This window comes from Scyliorhinus torazame, chromosome 11, assembly GCF_047496885.1.
Source record: "Scyliorhinus torazame isolate Kashiwa2021f chromosome 11, sScyTor2.1, whole genome shotgun sequence".
Lineage (NCBI taxonomy): Eukaryota > Metazoa > Chordata > Chondrichthyes > Carcharhiniformes > Scyliorhinidae > Scyliorhinus > Scyliorhinus torazame.
Window position 1 is genome coordinate 191,604,196 of NC_092717.1, and position 22,005 is coordinate 191,626,200.

Here is a 22,005-nt window from a genome sequence, read left to right on the forward strand (position 1 = left end):
CCACCCTGGAGAAAGAGTGACATCCTATTTTCAGGGCACCATCTCTAGTCCCCACACTGCCTCCACCACACTTTGAGGCAGTGCATCCCAGACCCAAGCCACTTGCTGTGTTTTTTTTCTCACATCACATTTGCTTCTTTTGTAACTCACGTTAAATCTGTGCTATATGGTCCTTGACCCTTGACAAGCGGTAACAGTTTCTCTCTATATACTCTGTCCAGCCCCTCATGATTTTGAGCGTCTCTATCAAATCTCCTATTAGCCTTCTTCTCTCCAAGGAGAACAGTTCCAATCTCTTCAATCTATCCTCACCACTGAAGTTTCTCATCACTCCCTTTGCATTAAATCGATTGATTGATATTTATTGTCACACCGAAGTACAGTGAAAAGTATTTTTCTGCGTCCAAAGAAATGTACACAGTACGTACATAGTAGACAAAAGAATAATCGACAGAGCACATTGACAAATGGTACATCGACAAATAGTGATTGGTTACAGCGCGGAACAAGGGCCAAACAAGCAATACATGAGCAAGAGCAGCATACGGCATCCTGAATGGTGTTCTTACAGGGAACAGATCAGTCCAAGGGGGAGTCGTTGAGGAGTCTAGTAGCTGTGGGGAAGAAGTTGTTCCTATGTCTAGATGTGCGGGTCTTCAGACTTCTGTATCTTCTGCCTGATGGAAGGGTCTGGAAGAGGGCAAGGTATGGGTTTGAGGAGTCTCTGACAATGCTGTCTGCCTTGCAATAAATTACAACATTCCATTAGCTTTCATAATTACATGCTGTATCTGCATACTAGATTTTTGCGATTCATGCACTAAGACACCCAGATCCCTCTGCCTCCCAGAGTTCCATGGAACTCAAAGAATGCCTACAGTGCACCGACCATCCGAAAGGGCACTCTACCTAAGCCCACTCCCCACCCTATCCCTGTAAACCCGCGCATTGATCTTGGCCAATCCACCTATCGGAGAAGGGTACTCTGTTGCCAGATATTCTACTCGTTTTTGCTTTGGAGCCGGTTATATTGTTGCCTTGCCACAACTGACGAGAGTACATGTCATTTGTCTGTGACTCTAGTTTAGTCTGGTATTGTCTCTTGGCATTCCTGATGGCTTTGCGGAGGTCGTGCTTAGATTTCATGGATAGGTCAGGGTCGCGTGTCTTGAATGCCTCAGATCTGACGTTCATTATGGTGTGAATCTCCCAATTAAACCATGGTTTCTGATTGGGGAAGGCACGTACTACATTCTTAGGCATGCAATCTTCTACACATTTACTGATGAAGTATGTGGTGGCATACCTGTTTAGGTTTGCCACTGAATTCTTGAATATGGACCTATCCACTGACTCCAAGCAGTCGCGTAGGAGCTCTTTCATTGCCTCGGACCAGCATTGCACAACCTTCCTAGCCGGATTCTCCCGCGTAAGTTTCTGCTTATATGCTGGGAGAAGGAGCACTGTCTTGTGGACCGATTTTCTGAAGTGTGATCAGGGGATGGATCAGCAGGCACCCTTGATGTATGTGTAGCAGTGGTAGGATGTTGGGGCTCTTGGTGGGACAGGAGATGTGTTGGTGGAATTCTGGCAGTAAACTCTTGAGGTTGGCCTGGTTGAACTCCCTGGCCTCAATGAACAAGGTCTCCAGGAATTCTGTTTCATTGTTCTTTATGGCTGTGTACAATTCATCAAGTGCCTTCTTCAGTTCTGCCAGGGGTGGGATGTAGATTGCCTTGATAATGGCAGAAGTGAACTCCTGTGGAAGGTAGTACGGGCGCCACTTCACGGTCAGATATTCCAGGTCCAGGGAGCATTAGTTCGCCAGGACCACGACGTCCGAGGACCAGGGGTTGATGAGGAAGCCAACTCCTCCATCCTTCACTTTGCCCGATGACGCCATGCAATCCATCCGGCGTATTGAGAAGCCGTCAGGTTGTATGGCACAGTCCGGTGAGGCAAGAGTGAGCCATGTCTCAGTGAAAAAGAGCACACCGCAGTCTCTTACTTCGCTCTAAGAGTTACGTCTAGCGTTAAGCTCGTGCAGCTTGTTTTCGATCGTTTGGACGTTTGCCAGGAGTATGGTGCGAAGAGGAGACTTGAAACTGTGCTGTTTTAGTCTCACCTGCAGGTCACTGCACTTCCCTCGCTTCCAGATCGGCGGCTGCTTCTGGATTTATTGTCCTACCAAATGTTCTACCTTTGATGATGCTGGTTGAAGGAGGAATTTTGCCCACAGTAGAGAAAGCAGAGCCTGATCTTCTCTGCATTGTGTCATGGAAGCTTTATTGCCCCTCCTGTATAGACAGATAGTGCCTTTGTTTAAATTCTCAACCTAAGAATGCCATCTTCAACTCTGTATTATCATAGAATGACCAAGCACCGAACCTTTGGTCTATTGTGCTGTACTGCCTCTTTGAAAGATGTGCAATTGGTTATACTCCGTGAATCTTTCCCAGGAGAGCTGCAATTTTTTTTCTTTTTCACACATTTATCAAATTCTCTTTTGAAAGTTACTATTGAATCTGCTTCCACCACCCTTTCAGGACGAGCAGTCCAAATCATAGCATCACACCGAGTAAATCTGTTTGCCAGTTTGTTAAATTTGTGCCTTCTGGTTGCCAATTCTTCTGCCATGAGAAGCACTTTCTCCTTATTTAGATTTTTCTGACTGAAGTTTATCCCTCGATATTGGACAGGAGTGTTCCATAGAATACACGGATTTTGTTTTCTATTCCTTGTCCCAGAAGTCCCATTCTCCTCGCATCAGCCATTTGGGACACAACTATCTGGTGCTCAACATTTCCTTACTTCAAATAGTCAGAAACCAAGTACGCTAAATGCTAGGGTTGCCAACTGTGATGAAATGTATTCCTGGAGGTTTCATCACTTGCCCTCCTGCTTTAGTCAGCCTTCCTGCGCCAATTGGAAAGCAAAATATTCATTACCCAATTGGATGATGCTTGAATGTGACCCAAATTTATGCCACCATTTTCAATATTTATACGCCTAGTAAAGAGAAATGATAGTAAAGAAAAAGAGTATTTTTTAAAAACATGTTTTTTAAATGTTCCTATTGTGGTGTTCTTTGTGATTTTGTTATCAAGATAGAGGTTGTAGTGTTCCCAAGACCACAGAAGCTAAGTTCATTTATTTACACGACTTATTAAAGCTTGACCACTTACTCCTATAGTAAACAATAATCTAGTAATCTACAATCTACATCTACCTATAACTGTACTCTCCACCCTCTCACTGCTCCTCTCCAGACTTCTCCAGTCTTCTCCCAGAATCAGTGCTTTGTATAGTTCTGCATCTAGCTCCATCTGGTGGTTAGTTATGATGTGACATTAACTCTTTGTGTTCTGAACATTTCACAGCTATGAATTTTCTGTATGGCTGCACACAACAGTGCCTAGGAGATTGAACTTCAATTCCTGGAGACTCCAGGCCAATCCTGGAGGGTTGGTAATTGCTAAATGGACAAGTCATGCCTTCTTACCTGACAAAGCTCTCTGACTTGAAAGTAAAGTCAGAAAATTACCCTCTATAAACTGGAGTGTGACTTGTATCACAATCTTCAGACTCTTGAGTCAGGAGTCTTATCAAATTAAGTTAACATGCAGATGAGTCAGGATTTAAATTATAAATACAACTTCCAGCAGAAATCCCTGGACATAACATAGAATATACAGTGCAGAAGGAGGCCATTCGGCCCATCGAGTCTGCACCGACCCACTTAAACCCTCACTTCCTCCCTATACCCGTAACCCAATAATCCCTCCTAACCTTTTTTGGACACTAAGGGCAATTTTAGCATGTACAATCCACCTAACCAGCACGTCTTTGGACTGGGGGAGGAAACAGGAGCACCCGGCGGAAACCCACGCAGACACGAGGAGAACGTGCAGACTCCGCACAGACAGTGGCCCAGCGGGGAAGCGAATCTGGCACTGTGAAGCCACAGTGCTAACCACTTGTGCTACCATGCTGCCCTGAGCAAGTCATCTGAACTCCAGCCTATTTTTTATCTCACTATCCCTGAACTGCTGATCCCAATTCTAACAATTTAACTGCTACCGAGGTTGTGAGGAGTTAACTCAGCATAGCTCTTAAACTAAGAGCAATCTTGGCAGAGTACAATGTCATACAATGCATACATTCACAAAGAGATCAGGGAAGCTCAAAGACGCTTTAACCTACCACAGCCTAGTCCTAGATTTAAGTGCACACCACAATATATGATTATGCACCTACAGGGACTAACTTGCTTTCTCTTCTGTACTTGTGTGCCTGTTATTGAATGCAAAGCTGCTGTGGTTATGCAATATGGTACTTAATGAACAGGAAAATCTGCAGTGCCTTTGATGGGAATGTTATATATCTGTGACTGAGGTGGGTGTAGGGCAGGAGCAGCCAAGAATCGTTTGCATTCAGTTATAGCACAAACATCTACATCACAATGCTTGTCTCTGGGGTCACCAGAGAGGTTAATCTTTGCCAGATGAAGCACTGTTCTTTCAGTTTAAGGGAAATTTAATCCCGTAAGAACTGAAAACCTGTTTGGAATAGGATTTCCATTTATATAGCGCCTCTCATGACTACAGGACCTCCCAAAGTATTTTCGAAGTGTAGCTTTTAAATATTTTAAATCTTTGCCGTCTGATTATGTGGAAGATGTGTGCAATAGGCAGGGTAATAATGAGGAAGGCGTGATTCAGAGGCAAACTGGCAGTAATTATTGTGGTTATCAATTTAGTGGCAAGTGGAAGAATCTGTATGGTAGATGTACTTGTTTAAATGCAGATAAGCATTAGATCCAAGTGAATTCCAGGATGAAATGTCCACACGAGGTTCATGCCTGAAGAAAAGTTACCTGCGTTTTGCTGCCATTCTGCTCATGTTTGCTCACCTCTGATCTGGTCCTGTTGAAGACCTTGCAGATTACAGGCACTGCCTCTACCTCCTCCAAAGAATTGTGCTGATCCATCACTTCTCCCTCTTCAAGGCCCAGCCCTCCCCGGAAGGCATGTTTATAGAGAACATAGCACACAACCAGAACGTGAGAGAGGACTTCAGATGACTTGCTCGATGGCGGTCATGGTGATGAGATGGCGTGGGTTGAAGGGCTTCTGTGCATCCATTGCGGTTCTTACATCAGTGTCAGAAGCCATCTCTTCAGAGGCCATCCCTTCTCCCCTAACAGCAATCCATGGAGTCTTTGAACCGCCAGGAAGAGCTGTGGTACCTGTGATTGCCAGAGGATGAAAGAATTATGTTGCCTGGATACCATGGACTGACCCACATGAAATGCTTGGTGTGATCGCAGGCCAGCTGGACATTTAGGGAGTGAAATCCCTTTCTATTGAGGAATCTCCCTGGCTGCTTAGTGGCCTTGATGGCCACATGGTGCAATCGATGATCCCCTGCGCCTGAGGAAATCCAGTGACGGAAGTGAGTCACATTGCCCTGGGTGCTTGTGTTGCCCTATTTGTTTGGAACGTTATTTCTGACCCATTTCTGTCAAAAAGCACAACCTTAAACTGCGTTATGCAATGATGAGAAGCCATTCAAGGAAATTTAGCATGTCAGCTACGACTCTCGCCAACATCTACAGATGCACCATAGAAAGCATTCTTTCTGGTTGTACCACAGCTTGGTATGGAGTCTGCTCTGCCCAAGACCGCAGGAAACTACAAAAGGTTGTGAATGTAGCCCAGTCCATCACGCAAACCATCCATTTACTCTATCTATAATTTCCGCTGCCTCGGAAAGGCAGCCAGCATAATTAAGGACCCCACGCACCCCGGACATACTCTCTTCCACCTTCTTCCGTCAGGAAAAAGATACCAAAGTTTGAGGTCACGTACCAACCGACTCAAGTACAGCTTCTTACCTGCTGCCATCAGACTTTTGAATGGACCTACCTCATATTAAGTTGATCTTTTCTCTACACCTTGCTATAACTGTAACATTATATTCTGCAGTCTCTCCTTCCTTCCCTATGTATGGTATGCATTGTTTGTACAGCATGCAAGAAACAATACTTTTCACTGTATACTAATACATGTGACAATAATAAATCAAATCAAATCAAATCAAATTTGAGAAGCGCCACCCATATGAGCAGCCAATCCTTGGATCGACCCAAACATGAAGAACTTCAAAACCAAAATGACTTTTATGGCTACTTACTCACAGGACATGACCTTGTGACCTGCTAGACCTGAGGTAATCAATGAAGGCAAGAAACCAATTACTTGAATAGATACAGCTTCCTGCAGCACTAATGCTCTGACATTTCCAGGGAATGTATTCTTCATCAGTCCACCTTGTTGGGTATCATATTTGTTTTCTCTCAGGCCTCTTGTTCCTCAGCTTTGCCTCCTTCATGGCTAAGGGTTTGTAATAGTTGCTGAGGCTAGCACTCTGCTTTGCTGCTTATCCCCAGTTTGGGTTAGAACATAGAACATTACAGCGCAGTACAGGCCCTTCGGCCCTCGATGTTGCGCCGACCTTTGAAACCACTCTAAAGCCCATCTATACTATTCCCTTATCATCCATATGTTTATCCGATGACCATTTAAATGTCCTTAATGTTGGCGAGTCCACTATTGTTACAGGCAGGGCATGCCACGCCCTTACTACTCTCTGAATAAAGAACCTACCTCTGACATCTGTCCTATATCTATCACCCCTCAATTTAAAGCTATCCCCTCGTGCTCGACATCACCATCCGAGGAAAAAGGCTCTTACTGTCCACCCTATAATCCTCTGATCATCTTGTATGCCTCAATTAAGTCACCTCTTAACCTTCTTCTTTCTCAAGAAAATAACCTCAAATCCCTCAGCCTTCCTTCATAAGATCTTCCCTCCAGACCAGGCAACATCCTGGTAAATCTCCTCTGCACCCTTTCCAATGCTTCCACATCCTTCCTATAATGCGGCGACCAGAACTGCACGCAATACTCCAAATGCAGCCGCACCAGAGTTTTGTACAACTGCAACATGACCTCATGGCTCCGAAACTCAATCCCTCTACATATAAAAGCTAACACACCATACGGCTTCTTAACAACCCTCTCAACCTGGGTGGCAACTTTCAGGGATCTATGTACATGGACACCAAGATCTCTCTGCTCATCCACACTACCAAGAATCTTACCATTTGCCCAGTACTCTGTCTTCCTGGTATTCCTTCCAAAATGAATTACCTCACATTTTTCTGCATTAAACTCCATTTGCCACCTCTCAGCTCAGCTCTGCAGCTTATCTATATCCCTCTGTAACGTGTTACATCCTTCCGCACTGTCGACAACTCCACTGACTTTAGTGTCATCGGCAAATTTACTCACCCATCCTTCTACGCCATCCTCCAGGTCATTTATAAAAATGATAAACAGCAGTGACCCCAAAACAGATCCTTGTGGTACACCACTAGTAACTGGACTCCAGGCTGAACATTTCCCATCAACCACCACCCTTTGCCTTCTTCCAGCTAGCCAATTTCTGATCCAAACTGCTAATCCATGAATCCCAGGCCTATGTATTTTCTACAATAGCCTACCATGGGGAACATTATCAAACACTTTACTGAAATCCATATACACCACATCAACTGCTTTACCCTCATCCACCTGTTTGGTCATCTTCTCAAAGCACTCAATAAGGTTTGTGAGGCACGACCTCCCCTTCACAAAACCGTGTTGACTATCTCTAATTAAATTATTCCTTTCCAGATGATTGTACATCCTGTCTCTTATTAACCTTTCCAAGACTTTTCCCACAACAGAAGTAAGACTCACTGGTCTATAGTTACCGGGGTTGTCTCTACTCCCCTTCTTGAACAACGGGACAACATTTGCTATCCTCCAGTCTTCTGGCACTATTCCTGTAGACAATGATGACATAAAGATCAAAGCCAAAGGCTCAGCAATCTCCTCCCTAGCTTCCCATAGAATCCTAGGATAATTCCCATCCGGCCTAGGGGACTTATCTATTTTCACACTTTCCAGAATTGCTAACATCTCTTCCTTAAGAATCTAAAGCCCTTCTAGTCTAGTAGCCTGTATCTCAGTATTCTCCTCGACAACATTGTCTTTTTCCTGTGTGAATACTGACTAAATATATTCATTTAGCACCTCTCCTATCTCCTCGGACACCATGCACAACTTCCCACTACTGCCCTTGACTGGCCCCACTCTTACCCTAGTCATTCTTTTATTCCTAACGTATCTGTAGAAAGCTTTAGGGTTATCCTTGATCCTACCTGCCAAAGACTTCTCATGTCCCCTCCTGGCTCCTCTTAGCTCTCTCTTTAGTTCCTTCCTAGCTAACTTGTAACTCTTGAGCGCCCTAACTGAACCTTCACGTCTCATCTTTACATAAGCCTCCTTCTTCCTCTTAACAAGTGATTCAACTACTTTAGTAAACCATGGTTCCCTCGCTCGACCACTTTCACCCTGCCTGACAGGGTCATACTTATCAAGGGCACGCAGTAGCTGTTCCTTGAACCAGATCCACATTTCAATTGTGCCCATCCCCTGCAGTTCCCCTCCCATCCTATGCATCCTAAGTCTTGCCTTATCGCATCATAATTGCCTTTCCCCCAGCTATAACTCTTGCCCTGCAGTATATACCTATCCTTTTCCATTGTTAAAGTAAACATAATCGAATTGTGATCACTATCACCAAAGTGCTCACCTACCTCCAAATCTAACACCTGTCCTGGTTCATTACCCAGTACCAATCCAATATGGCCTCGCCTTTTGTGGCCTATCTACATACTGTGTCAGGAAACCCTCCTGCACACATTGGACAAAAAAGGACCCATCTAACGAGCTCGAACTAGGATGGGCTAGCCATCCTAAATTTCAGGAATGACTTTGCTTGCCTCCAGTTGGATTATCATGGCCTCCTATACCCACCCTGCTATGCCCCCATATCCACTACAGTCCTCATTCCACTACAGATGAGTTACTGGCTGCAGGTTTCACAGCCCCTAATCTGCTCCTGTAGCCAAAGTATTTATAGCGGATCCAGATCAATTTCTTGTCAATGATAATCCTCAAGATGTTCTATTGGGGTATTTAGCAATGGTAATGTCATTGACAATCACGGGGATATGGTCAGATTCTCTCTTGGTGAAGATGGCCATTGCCTGGCATTTGTGTGGCACAAATGTTACTTGCCACTTGTCAGCCCACACCGGAATGTTGTCCCAGTCTTGGTGTTGGAAAAATGCCAACAGACATTCAGGGTGGGCATTGATTGAGCAATTAATTGCTTCACTTTTCGCTGCCTGGTGCATACCAATGTCACTGTGGTTCTTTCTGCTGGCAAAATGGCATGGTGCAGTTTAAAGTTAGCTGTCCCTCCTGACACTGTCTCCTGCCATAATGCTAGCACTTCGACATCCCAGCTGTCTCCAAAGGAGGAAAACTCTGCCCCAAATTAAAAATTTGCACTGTCCTGTGCACCTAAGGGTGTCCGATATTAAGTTTGTACCCTCTGGTTCTATATTCCACAAAGAGAAGATACACTTTAATTCTATCTCCCCTATCAGATCCCTTTATCACAAACCACATCTGACTACCTCTCAATGTCCCAAACTCAAAGGAATGCAAGGCGGCCCGCCCCCATAATTTAATCTTAAAAAAAAATCTTTTTTTATAAATAAATAAATAAATTTAGAGTACCGAATTCATTTTTCCAATTAAGGGGCAATTTAGCGTGGCCAATCCACCTTCTCTGCACATCTTTAGGTTGTGGGGGCGAAACCCATGCAAACACGGGAAGAATGTATAAACTCCACACTGACAGTGACCCAGAACCGGGATTGAACCTGGAACCTCGGCGCCGTGAATAATATCATCTTTTAATCCATCATTCCACTAAACCAGCCACTCTCGCCTTGACAATTAAAAAAAAACCAGCTGAGATGTTTTCCAAGTGTCCCAGCCAACATTCATCCCATAACCAACAACACAAACCATTGATCTCGTTGTTCTGTTTTGGGAGCTTGCTGTGTGCAAATTAACTGCTACGTTTTCCTACATTAATGCTTCAAAAGTACTTTACAGACTAATTCATTTCTTTTGTTTGTTGTCACAGATTTGCGAGGGGTTTAGAATAGTACGATACTGTAAACATACATTACCAGCGCAGTACTACATGTAACCTGCCAGAAGGCGACTCACCAATTTTAAGCGATCGAGGTTTTATGCTTTTCCACTCATGATAGGCAGATGGAATCATGGATTGACAAACTTGAAACACTGGTCGAAATTCTACCTAATATAAATAGAACAGTTCCTATCAAGACAAGGCAGTAACAGAAAAACATTTTAACTAGGAGCCACGCAGCCCCTCGAGGTTGCTCCACCATTCAATAAGGTTATTGCTGATCTGACTGTGACTTCAGCTCCCCATTCCGCCTACCCTGATAACCTTTGACTCCCTCGTGAGTCAATAATATACCTTCCTCTACCTTAAAAATATTCAATGGCCCTGCCTCCACCACTCTCCGGGGAAGAGAATTCCCAACAATCATGGCCCTCTGAAACAAAAACATTTCTACACATCTCACACTTACGTGGGAGACTCCTTAGTTTTAAGTTCTATCCCCTAGTTCTAGTCTCCCCCACAATGACGAACCATCCTTTCACATCCACCCTGTCAAGTCCCCTCAGGATCTTATATGTTTCAATAAGATCACTTCTTATTCTTCTAAACACCATTGGCTATAGGCCCAGACTGTCCAACCTTTCCTCATAAAATAAACCCTTTGTGCCTTGTGAGAAAAACAAGGTTAGCCCCCATTCATTGAAAAGTAGGTGGAATTGTGGACTGCAGTTTTCCAAATCACTACAAAGAAGCCACAAATCTACAGAATTAAATCTGACATGTTCAAGATCAGCGGTTGGTGGCCATGAACTCACAAGTCTGTTTTACATTCCTCGAACTCTGTTTTTTTAAATATTTAAAACGTTAGGCTGCCTAGATTGCTGACCATTTAAAAACCACATCTGTGCAGTTTGGCCAACAATTTCACCGCTACACACCAAGGATTAGTTTAATCCAATTGATGTTGCTATCGCACATGTGGGCAACTGGTTAGCGGGGTGGAACTTATACCAGCTGTTTATGTTTGACTGTGTAAGTTAGTCAAAAGAACTATCTGTTGATTTTTTTTAAAAACTGAACAAACTCACTCTATAATTACTGCCATTATTTTATGAAGATGCTTTACTAATAAAGTAACTGCATCGTAGGCACACTGCTTTCCAAGGATTGTGTATTTCTGTGTGTGGGAATGAATCCCATAATTATTTTCTGCTGCAGGGATTGACTGTGCATCTGTGATGGATTATCACTTTGTTCAGTTTGCGTTCGCACAACATCTCCCATGTAGCTGAGCATCTCATCCAAAAGCCAGACCTCCAATGGTGCAGCATTCCTTTAGCACTACACTTGAACATCCACCTACATTTTATACTCAAAGAGCAACATTTAATCAGGCATGTAGGAGCAGGTAACTAGGCAGGAGCTGAAATTCAGTCAGCAACATGTCAGTGGCAGGAATAGCCATCACACCACCCAGTGGTGGCTGCTGATTCACCATCTATTTGTATACCATAAATACTCAACGGGATCTTCGAGAAGTTAATCATAGATTGATCATAGAATAGCTACAGTGCAGAAGGAGGCCGTTCGGCCCATCAAGTCTGCACTCTACCCAGGCCCACTTCCCCACCCCATCCCCGTAACCCCACTTAACCTTTGGACATGAAGGGGTAATTTAGCATGGCCAATTCACTTACCTGCACATCTTTGGAATGGGGGAGGAAACCAGAGCACCTGGAGGAAACCCCCACAGACACGGGAAGAATGTGCAAAATCCACACAGGTAGTAACCCAAGGCCGGAATTGAACCTGGGTCCTATAGAAAAATAGAACAAATCGGAGTAGGAGGAGGCCATTTGCTCCTTCAAGCCCGCTCTGCCATTTATTATGGTCATGGCTGAATCTAACTGCTTCTTGAAAACATACAATGTTTTGGACACAACTACTTCCTGTAGTAATGAATTCTGCAGGCTCACCACTCTCTGGGTGAACAAAGGTCTCCTCATCTCTGTCCTAAATGGTCAACCCCTATCCTCAGACTGTGCTGGTTCGGGACACACCAACCATCGGGAACATCCTTCCTGCATCTACCCTATCCAGTCCTGTTAGAATTTTATAGGTTTCTATGAGATCCCCCCTCATTCTTCTGAACTTCAGCAAATACAATCCTAACCGATTCAATCTCCCTTCATACGTCACTCCTGCCATCCCAGGAATCAGTCTGGTAAACCTTTGTTGCACTCCCTCTATAGCTAGAACATCCTTCCTCAGATAAGGAGACCAAAACTGCACACAATATTCCAGGTGTGGCCCCATCAAGGCCCTGTATAATTGCAGCAAGACATTCTTGCTCCTGTATTCAAATCCTCTCACAATGAAGGCCAGCATACCATTTGCCTTCTTTACCGCCTGCTGCATTTGCATGCTTACCTTCAGCGACTGGTGCACGAGGACACCCAGGCTTCATTGCACATTCCCCTCTCCTAATTTATGGCCATTCAGGTAATATTTGGAGATATCTGCCTTCTTGTTTTTACTACCGAAGTGGATAACCTCTCATTTATCCAAATTATACTGCATCTGCCATTCATTTGCCTAGTAACTCAACTTGTCTAAATCACACTGAAGGATCTTTAAATCCTCCTCACAGCTCATCCACCCACTCAACTTGGTGTCATCTGCAAATTTGGAGATATGACATTTTGTTTCGTCATATAAATCATTAATATATATTGTGAATGTCATGATATCCATATTAACATATCATGGTGCAATCACACACACACACTGATGGACAGGTCGACGGACCAATCAACACACACGCAACATCACAGCCAATCACCAGTGAGAGCACACGCACTATAAAACTGGGAACACCACAGTTCCCGCTCATTCCACCAGGAGATAGCTCAGAGCCCGGAGCTCACAGGTGCCACTCAGACATACACCATGTGCTGAGTGCCTCTCTAAGATAGTGCTCGGGCTGGGTCCACAGGTTAACTGGTGAAGTATGAACCACAGCCAGAAGTTAACAGTTGTTATTATACCGAGTAATAAAACAGAGTTGTACCATCTACAACCGTGTTGGTTCGTTTGTATGTCGGAACACCCAACACGACAGTGAATAGCTTGGGTCCTAAAGACCCATTAAGTCCTACTCTTTGTTTCCTGTTCCCAACCAGTTTTCTATCCATCTCAAATCAGTGTCCCAGCCGCTGCTCCAGCTCCAAAACCCGGGCTTCCAGGAGCTGAAGCTGGAGACACTTTGTGCACACATGCTGGTCCCAGGTACTGGAAATGTTTCCGGCCTCCCACATGCAGCAAGAGGAGCAAACCAAGGCCTGGAGATCTCCTGACAAGATGTAACCCTTTAAATTAAACCTTTAGATATAATATCACATTATAGTTAATTCTCTAGGGACCTTCTTTCCTTGTCCTTGAAACTACCAATTATAGCACTTGCAGAACCACAAAACAGATTTTCAAACCATAAAAGTGGTAGAGGTTGTAAAGTCTTACTGACCTTACCCACTACTGACCAATCAGCTCTCTCTCTTGTAGCCTCTGCTCCCAGTTCCACCTAACTCCCTGTTTCCACCCAACTCCGAAAGCACTCTCACTCAGCCAATCAGCACTCAGTGCAGGCAACCCGGCACTAGACAGCACCAGAGAGCTCTGCTGAAGTCAGCAAAACATCAGAAATGTATCTCTCCAGTTTGCTCACAGCCTAAAACAGACAAGGTTGTTTAAACTTTGGATCTGAAGTAATGCTTTCCCTATGTCCAACTCAGTGGCACGGTTTTGGGTGGGTGGGGGTGGGGGGGTTGGGGGAGGGGCTGGTGTCAAGCAGATGAAGCTGGGCGGTTCGGTAGCAGCAAGGATGAGGGGAGGGGAGAGAGTGGTTATGGCAGGTCCTCAAATAGCAGTACAGCCATGGAAGAAGAAGAAGAAGATGAGATATCTAAGGAGTGGCAGGTTCTGGCCTGCAGGAAAGGGTCCGTTGTTTGTGAAATCACAACAGTCAGAGAAGGTATGCCAAATTAAAGTCAGGCATCTTCAGCTGGAGGGGAAACAGGACAAGTGTCTTTGAGGTGCTGTAATATGAGGTACATGTAGCATATCATAGACTACTGTCAATCATTACACCCCATCTTGGCAGGATCTGATGTAGTCGGCCCATGATTTGTGTTCCATCTACAAGTGACAGCAGCTGAGGGCAAATGTGCTAACCATAGTCTTCCACTTAACTCTCTCTGTAAATAGTCTTACCTTCAAATAAAGAACCCACATTATTGTTTCACCAGTCCTGCCATATGATTGGTACATTTACTTTGAAGCGAAGAACGTAGTGAGGCCGTGGAATGCCCTACCTGCTACAGTAGTGAACTCGCCAACATTGAGGGCATTTAAAAGTTTATTGGATAAACATATGGATGATAATGGCATAGTGTAGGTTAGATGGCTTTTGTTTCGGTGCAACATCATGGGCCGAAGGGCCTGTACTGCGCTGTATTGTTCTATGTTCTATGTTCTATAACGTATCATGAGGGGATAAAGGAGCTGGTTAAGGTTGATGGAGGGAGGCTCCAGGTTGATGCCAAGAAGGATAAGTGTGGGGGGAAGTGGGAGGAGGTTGGAGGGTGGGAGTTTGAAGCTCAATGGTCTTAGGCTTTGGGTCAAGCTTGATGGTTGGTGTCTCCAGGATGACTGTGCGGAGAAGCAGGGCGATGTTGGGTGGGTCAAGGCAATGGGAGGAAGCTTGAGGGCGATAAAGGGATGGCGGAGGGGGATGGCTGTGCATCCATCAACATGGCTGCTAAGAAAGTTTCAGAAAGAGAAGAGATTAGGTAAAGGTAAAGTCACCATAGTCCAAGATGACCATCAACTGCTTTCCCCTTTGAAGGGGAGAGCTGACTGGTGGTGATTTAACCTGAGGATCACCACACCTCAGGCGAGAGGCAAGGTTGAGAAGGCGGGGCCTTCATGAATAACCTCAGCCAGTACAGGTATTGAACCCACACCGCTGGCCTTGCTCTGTGTCACAAACCAGCTGTCTAGCCAAGTGGGCTAAACCGGCCCCGAGCGAAAAGAAGAGATTGGCCAACGTCTGAAAATGGGTCTGGGATTATTGCTTGCACTTAACCCACCTACACCCATTCACTTTGATTCAGGTAGCATTTTAAAGTCATGATTTTACTGATTGTTATGCAGAGTCAGTGCCATCATACTGCTTTTTGGTTCCATAAATCAAAAGGGGATCTGATATGGGCAGTGGCCAATGGCCTTGAACGACAGGCTGCATCTATTAAAGGGGAGGTGCAATGCAATTGCTCTAAGTGGTAATAATCATAGTTTGTCAACTGAATCATCTGGAAGTGGAAGAAAGCATGTACTAACATTCTCTGCTGCACTGGAAATCTTGATACAGGAGGTGGAGAGAAGGACGGGCACCTCCACTTACAGTGACTGCAATTGTGCATTTGATGTTGGTTTTTATGTCTGCAGCCAAGTGAGGGAGAGGACGAAAATTGTTGACATATAAATGATGGCGATGGCAAAAGGCAGGGCAAAGGTGAAGAGAGCGGTTGAGATGGTGAATGGGATGGTGCATTTGAGATAGAAGCATAGATTTCCTGCAGTGCAGAAGGAGGCCATTCAACCCATCCAGTCTGCACTGACCCTCTAGGCCCACTCCCTCACCCTTTTCCCATAAGCCCACTTAACCTGCACATCTTTGGACACTAAGGGGCAATTTAGCATGTCAATGCACCTAATCTGTACATCTTTAGTCTGTGTGAGGAGACCAGAGCACCCGGAGGAAACTCACGCAGTCAGCCAATTCTGGAATTGAACCTGGGTCCCTGAAGCTGCTCGTAGCAGCTTTTAGCAGCAGTGCTAACCTTTGTGCCACCGTGTCGCCTCAATGAGCTGGCAGCCCTGGCTCAGTGGGGCTGGGGAGGTTGCCATCTCTCTTTCTCCTCCTCCATTTCCTCTTCATCCTTTTCTTATTCTTCTTCACCTGGCAGGTGACAAATTCAGAGTGGGAGGAGTTTCTCCTTCATTATGTCAAGAATGTGCAGCATGCAGCCACAGCCCACTGAAATACCACATTGTCAAAGACCTAAAGGACACATCAGTAAAGCAGATTTTATGCCTTTGATTTTTTTTGATATGGGGAATTGGCTAATACATTTGTACTTGTAAATTTGTACATTCTGACCACCTGTTTAAAAAATGAGGTAGGCAGAAAGCGGGTAATTATAGGCCGGTTAGCTTAACTTCGGTAGTAGGGAAGATGCTGGAATATATCATCAAGGAAGAAATAGCGAGGCATCCGGATGGAAATTGTCCCATTGGACAGACCCAACATGGGTTCATAAAGGGCAGGTCGGGCCGAACTAATTTAGTGGAATCTTTTGAGGACATTACCAATGCTGTAGACAACAGGGAGCCAACAGTATATCTGGATTTCCAGAAAGCTTTTGACAAGGTGCACACAAACGGTTGCTGCATAAGATAAGATGCATGGCATTAAGGGGAAAGTAGTAGCATGGATAGAGGATTGGTTAATTAATAGAAAGCAATGAGTGGGGATTAATGGGTGTTTCTCTGGTTGGCAATCAGTAGCTAGTGGTGTCCCTCAGGGATCAGTGTTGGGCCCACAATTGTTCACAATTTATATAGATGATTTGGAGTTGGTGACCAAGTGCAATGTGTCCAAGTTTGCAGACGACACTAAGATGAGTGGTAAAGCAAAAAGTGCAAAGGATACTGGAAGTCTGCAGGGGAATTTGGATAGTTTAAGTGAATGGACTAGGGTCTGGCAGATGGAATACAGTGTTGACAAATGTGAGGTTATCCATTTCGATAGGAATAATAACAAAAGGGATTATTATCTAAATGATAAAATATTAAAACATGCTGCTGTGCAGAGGAACCTGGGTGTCCTAGTGCAAAAAATTGGTTTACAGGTGCAATAGGTGATTAAGAAGGCAATAAAGTGGGCCACTTATTTCTCTAAGCTTCAACTGGAATGCAAGGTGAAAAAGTACCCTGAATGCATCTGAAGGGAAATGCAACTCTTACTGTCATTCAGATATAATATTCTAGTCCTACTAATACCTTGATTTGTTCTCCTTGTTTCCCGTTTAGCTTGAATGTTCTCGGGGCTGCCAGTAACTGATTGATTATTTTTTTAACCATCATGAAACTTTCAAAATCTTCCTCTATAAGGCCCAGAAATAAAGACCACACTGGAAACAGAAACTGAGAAGCACTGCAATTATTTTCATAGATACAAATACTAGTTACTTCATGCCTAGAAATTATAGTCATTTATATGCAGCACCCTTATGGTTCCAATAGGGTCCTTTGCATCCATCTTAAAGTTTTACATTGGCTGAGAGATATAATAACCTGGAAAGGCATGTACTGAGGGTGAATCCTCTGGAAATAAATGAATAATGTGAATGAAATGTCAGACACTCCCCGTTCACAATTTTCTGACGGAATGGTTGTTAAACGCAAGCGCATGATCAAGTTTCCATTACACGCTCTGATCAGGTGAGGATTGGGCATCAACTGCAGTGAAGGGTGTGACTGCAACTGCACCAGAGCTCATCCTTGGTGTGAGGTACAAAGGCAGTGCCAGACAGTGTCCTGGGATAAGGATGATTGGTTGTTGGAGGGGGAATGGAAAAATTAAATCAATGTCAAAAATTAACCACCTTTCTGACAAGTCCTTATTTGTTACAGATTACACAAAAGAAATCAACTAAGGTTGACACATTGTCGGAATAGGTCACTTAGTGGATCAGTTATGTTGTGTTTCTCAGGTCATGCCAAAGTGTTACCCTGATCCAATGAATAATAGTAAAATGATAATGATGTGATGATGATAGTGGTAATAATACGTTGGTAATGGTGGTGACAGCAATCCTGATGGTAATGATCGTGAATTGTAATAGTGGTGATGATAGTGAGGATTACCATGGTGATGAAAAGTGTGGGGCGCGGTTTGGTGTCGGGCCGAGGCCTGAATCTCGCAAAAGGCCTCACGCGAGATTCACGATGCTCAAAATACCTCATGAGATTAAACGGAGTATCGAGTCATCACGATCTGGATCTCCTTCTTGCTGGGCGAGATCCAGATATGCATATTTAAATGAGCCTTAGGCTCATTTAAATGTGCATTCGCCAGATTCTCCCGGGGCCCTGGATTCACCGGCCACACCTGGGAGATCTCACCAGGCTGCTGTTTAGTACTGGTCCAGACAAACATGGACCAGTCGTAACGGCACCTGGGGGGTCTCCCAGCCATCAGAGACCCCCAGGTTATTGGGCATTGGGCAGAGTGGTACCCTGGCGCTCCCACTGACCCATGGCACCTATGGAGCCTGGCACTTTCATCCTGGCACTGCCAAGATGTTCAGGTGGCCTGTGCCAGGTCAAGCCCATAAAAGGTGGAGTAAGTGGGGACTCGAGGACACTGGAAGAGGTAAATTGGGTGAAATGAGGGGGTCCAGAGCTGAGCTTGCTAGTGTAGGAAATGGTGTAAGTGTGGCCTCAACGGGGCAGGTGCCGAGAAACAATCCACTTAAGGTTCCCAAAACCGGACACAGAAATGCTTTGGTTGAATCGCACCCGCAATGTTGTTCTTTGGGTGGTAACAAAAGGTGCTATATAAATGCATGGCTTTATCTTTTGGGCCAAAAGTCCTGAATGGTTGTTTCACGGTGTCCTTTTATGAATACTTCATTGGTGGTTCTAACCATTGAGTCTCCTGCTGGCAACAGCAGAGGAGTGAAAGTATTAACCATATGTTTTATTTATCTTCTAATTTCAGTCAGCTAGTGTTCAAGGAATGACGGGGTCTTCTGGATCAAACAAAATGGAGAATAAGAACAAACTGAGGAAGATCCAGTTGCTATGGCATCTTTTTACCGGATCCTTGGACATCTATGATGATGATCCAACGAAGCTATCGGTCTTCAAACCAGTCGCCAGGTATAATGGAGCATGGATTGGGATGGAGGAGTTATGAAGGAAAATTTGATGGGGAAGAATGAAACAGAGATTGATCAGTGGAAGAATTGGCCTTTTCTCACATTACAGCTATAAGTGTAGGTCCCTCAACAAAAGACTGCACAGGTGAGAAAGGGCCCTTTATCTTGCTCAAGCCTGTTCCTTCCACAACTCCAGTTACTTTCCCAATTCAGTTCTTGATTTGCACGATGAGTACCAGAAATTTGGATATGAGGGTCAGCAGGCTTATGGGCGGTATGGTAGCACAGATGTTAGTGCAATTTCTTCACAGTGCCAGGTTCCCAGGTTCGATTCCCGCTTGGGTTACTGTCTGTGCGGAGTCTGCACATTCTCCCTGTGTCTGCGTGGGTTTCCTCCGGGTGCTCCAGTTTCCTCCCATAAGTCCCGAAAAACGTCTTGTTCGGTGAATTGGACATTCTGAATTCTCCCTCAGTGTACCCGAATAGACGTCGGAGTGTGGGGACTAGGGGATTGTCACAGTAACTTCACTGCAGTGTTAATGTAAGCCTGCTTCTGAAACAAACATCGAGAATTCATGGCACAGAAGGCGGCCATTCAATCTATGCTTCGGTGCTGGCCAGAAAAAAGCTATTCAGCTTAAACCTACTTTCCAGGACTGGGTCCATAATTCTGAAGGTTATGCACACAAGGTGTATTCAAGCATTTTTAAAAATCTGCACTGGGTTTCTGCCTTTACCATCCTGTCAGGCAATGAGCTTCAAATCCCAGACCACCAATGTGGTCTCCTCTATTTCAGAGAGACCAAACGCAGACTGGGTGATCGCGTTGCTGAGCACCTTCGGTCTGTGCGCATTCAGCACCCTGACCTTCTCGTTGCTTGCCATTTTAACACAAGACCCTGCTCCCATGTCCACATGTCTGTCCTTGGCCTGCTGCAATGTTCCAGTGAAGCACAACGCAAACTGGAGGAACAACATCTCATCTTGCGGTTAGGCACGCTACAGCCTTCCGGTCTCAACATCGAATTCATCAACTTCAGATGATTAGCTCTACCCCACCTCGACCCATTTGTTTTAATCCCATTTCATTTTAACTGTCTTTTACCATTTCTCTCTCTCTTGTCTTTCTTTATATATATTAACCACCCCTCCCCACCTTTTCCACTTTTCCTTACCTTTTCTCCCCTTAGCTTCCCCCTCCCCCACATCTACATCAGGGGCGAGATTCTTCGACCTCCCTCCGGCACCGGAGAATCGCCGGGGGCTGGCTTGAATCCCGCCCTCGCCGGTTGCCGAATTCTCGGGCACCGGATATTCGGCGGGGGCGGGAATCGCGCCGCGCCGGTTGGCAGGCCCCCGCGCTCGATTCTCCGGCCCGGATGGGTCGAAGTCCCGCCGCTAAAATGCCTGTCCCGCCGGCGTAAAGTAAACCACCTACCTTACCGGCGGGACAAGGCGGCGCGGGCGGGCTCCGGGGTCCTGGGGGGGGCGCGGGGCGATCTGGCCCCGGGGGTGCCCCCAAGGTGGCCTGGCCCGTGATCGGGGCCCACCGATCCGCGGGCGGGCCTGTGCCGTGGGGGCACTCTTTCCCTTCCGCCTCCGCCACGGTCTCCACCATGGCGGAGGCAGAAGAGACTCCCTCCACTGTGCATGCGTGGGAAGCTGTCAGCGGCCGCTGACGCTCCCGCGCATGCGCCGCCCGGAGATGTCATTTCCGCGCCTGCTGGCGGGGCACCAAAGGCCTTTTCCGCCAGCTGGCGGGGCGGAAATTCGTCCGGCGCCGACCTAGCCCCTCAATGTTGGGGCTCGGCCCCCAAAGATGCGGAGCATTCCGCACCTTTGGGGCGGCGCGATGCCCGTCTGATTTGCACCGTTTTGGGCGCCAGTCGGCGGACATCGCGCCGTTTCCGGAGAATTTCACCCCCGATGTTAGTTTCTCTGCTGTTTGACTTTTCACATCTTTTGTTCTCTCTGGGCACTGCCATTAGCACTCTTTCCCCTTGGTTTCTGTGGCCATTAGCACCCGGTTTCCCTGGGTTTCTGTGGCTATGACTCATCTTTCATTCTCACTCCACAGTAGAAATATTTCCCACGTCTTTGTCTGTTAGCTTTGACAAAGAGTCATCAGACTCGAAACGTTAGCTCTTTTCTCTCCCTACAGATGCTGCCAGACCGATTGAGATTTTCCAGCATTTTCTCTTTGGTTTCAGATCTCAGCCTATCCAATCTTCCTCATTCCTGGCAACAGCCTCGTAAATCTCTTTTTTACCCACTCAAGTGCAACCACATCCTTCTTATAATGCGGTGACCCAAATTGTATTCAGTATTCTAGCTGTGGTCCAACTTGTATTTTATACCATTCGAGCATAGCCTCCCTGCTCTTCTTTCTATGCTTTGATTAATAAAGGAAAATACCTCAAATGCCTTCCTAACCAGCTTTTCTAACTGTCCAGCTACCTTCAGAAATCTGTGGACATTTCTAAACCCTGGACCATAACCCATCAGGAACATCCTTTTTGCTACTCTGTCTAGTCCTGTTAGAATTTTATATGTTTCTATAAGATCCCCCTCATTCTTCTGAACCCGAGTCAATACAACCTAACCAACTCAATTTCTCCTCATACGTCACGCCCGCCATTCCAGGAATGATAAACCTTCTCTGCCCTCCCTCTAGACCAAGAGCAACCTTCATCAGATAAGGAGACCAAAACTGCACACAATATTCCAAGTGTGGCCTCCACTATGTCTAGATGGAGCCCTGACATCCGCAGCAACGATGGTGGCAGCCTGCTGAACGCTATGCCCTGTTGAGATGTGTTTGGTGGACATCCTTTAGTGATCCAGTGACTGAGGGCTCTGGGCTGCTGAGGATCTC

At 45.5% G+C, this 22,005-nt stretch overlaps 1 long non-coding RNA gene across 3 annotated transcripts; it reads right to left on the reverse strand.

Annotated features, from left to right (window-relative positions):
- Positions 1–407: 407 nt before the first annotated feature.
- LOC140386033 (uncharacterized) lies at positions 408–17,462 on the reverse strand. 3 transcript variants are annotated; one of them, XR_011933545.1, is made up of 5 exons: positions 17,248–17,462; positions 16,026–16,144; positions 10,200–10,293; positions 4,913–5,248; positions 408–690 (listed from the first exon to the last, which is right to left on the reverse strand). It is a non-coding gene; the product is annotated as an uncharacterized lncRNA (long non-coding RNA). The 3 variants fall into 3 exon arrangements; XR_011933546.1 differs by lacking the exon at positions 4,913–5,248; XR_011933547.1 differs by lacking the exon at positions 4,913–5,248 and having other exon boundaries at positions 408–737.
- Between the last annotated feature and the right edge of the window lie 4,543 nt (positions 17,463–22,005).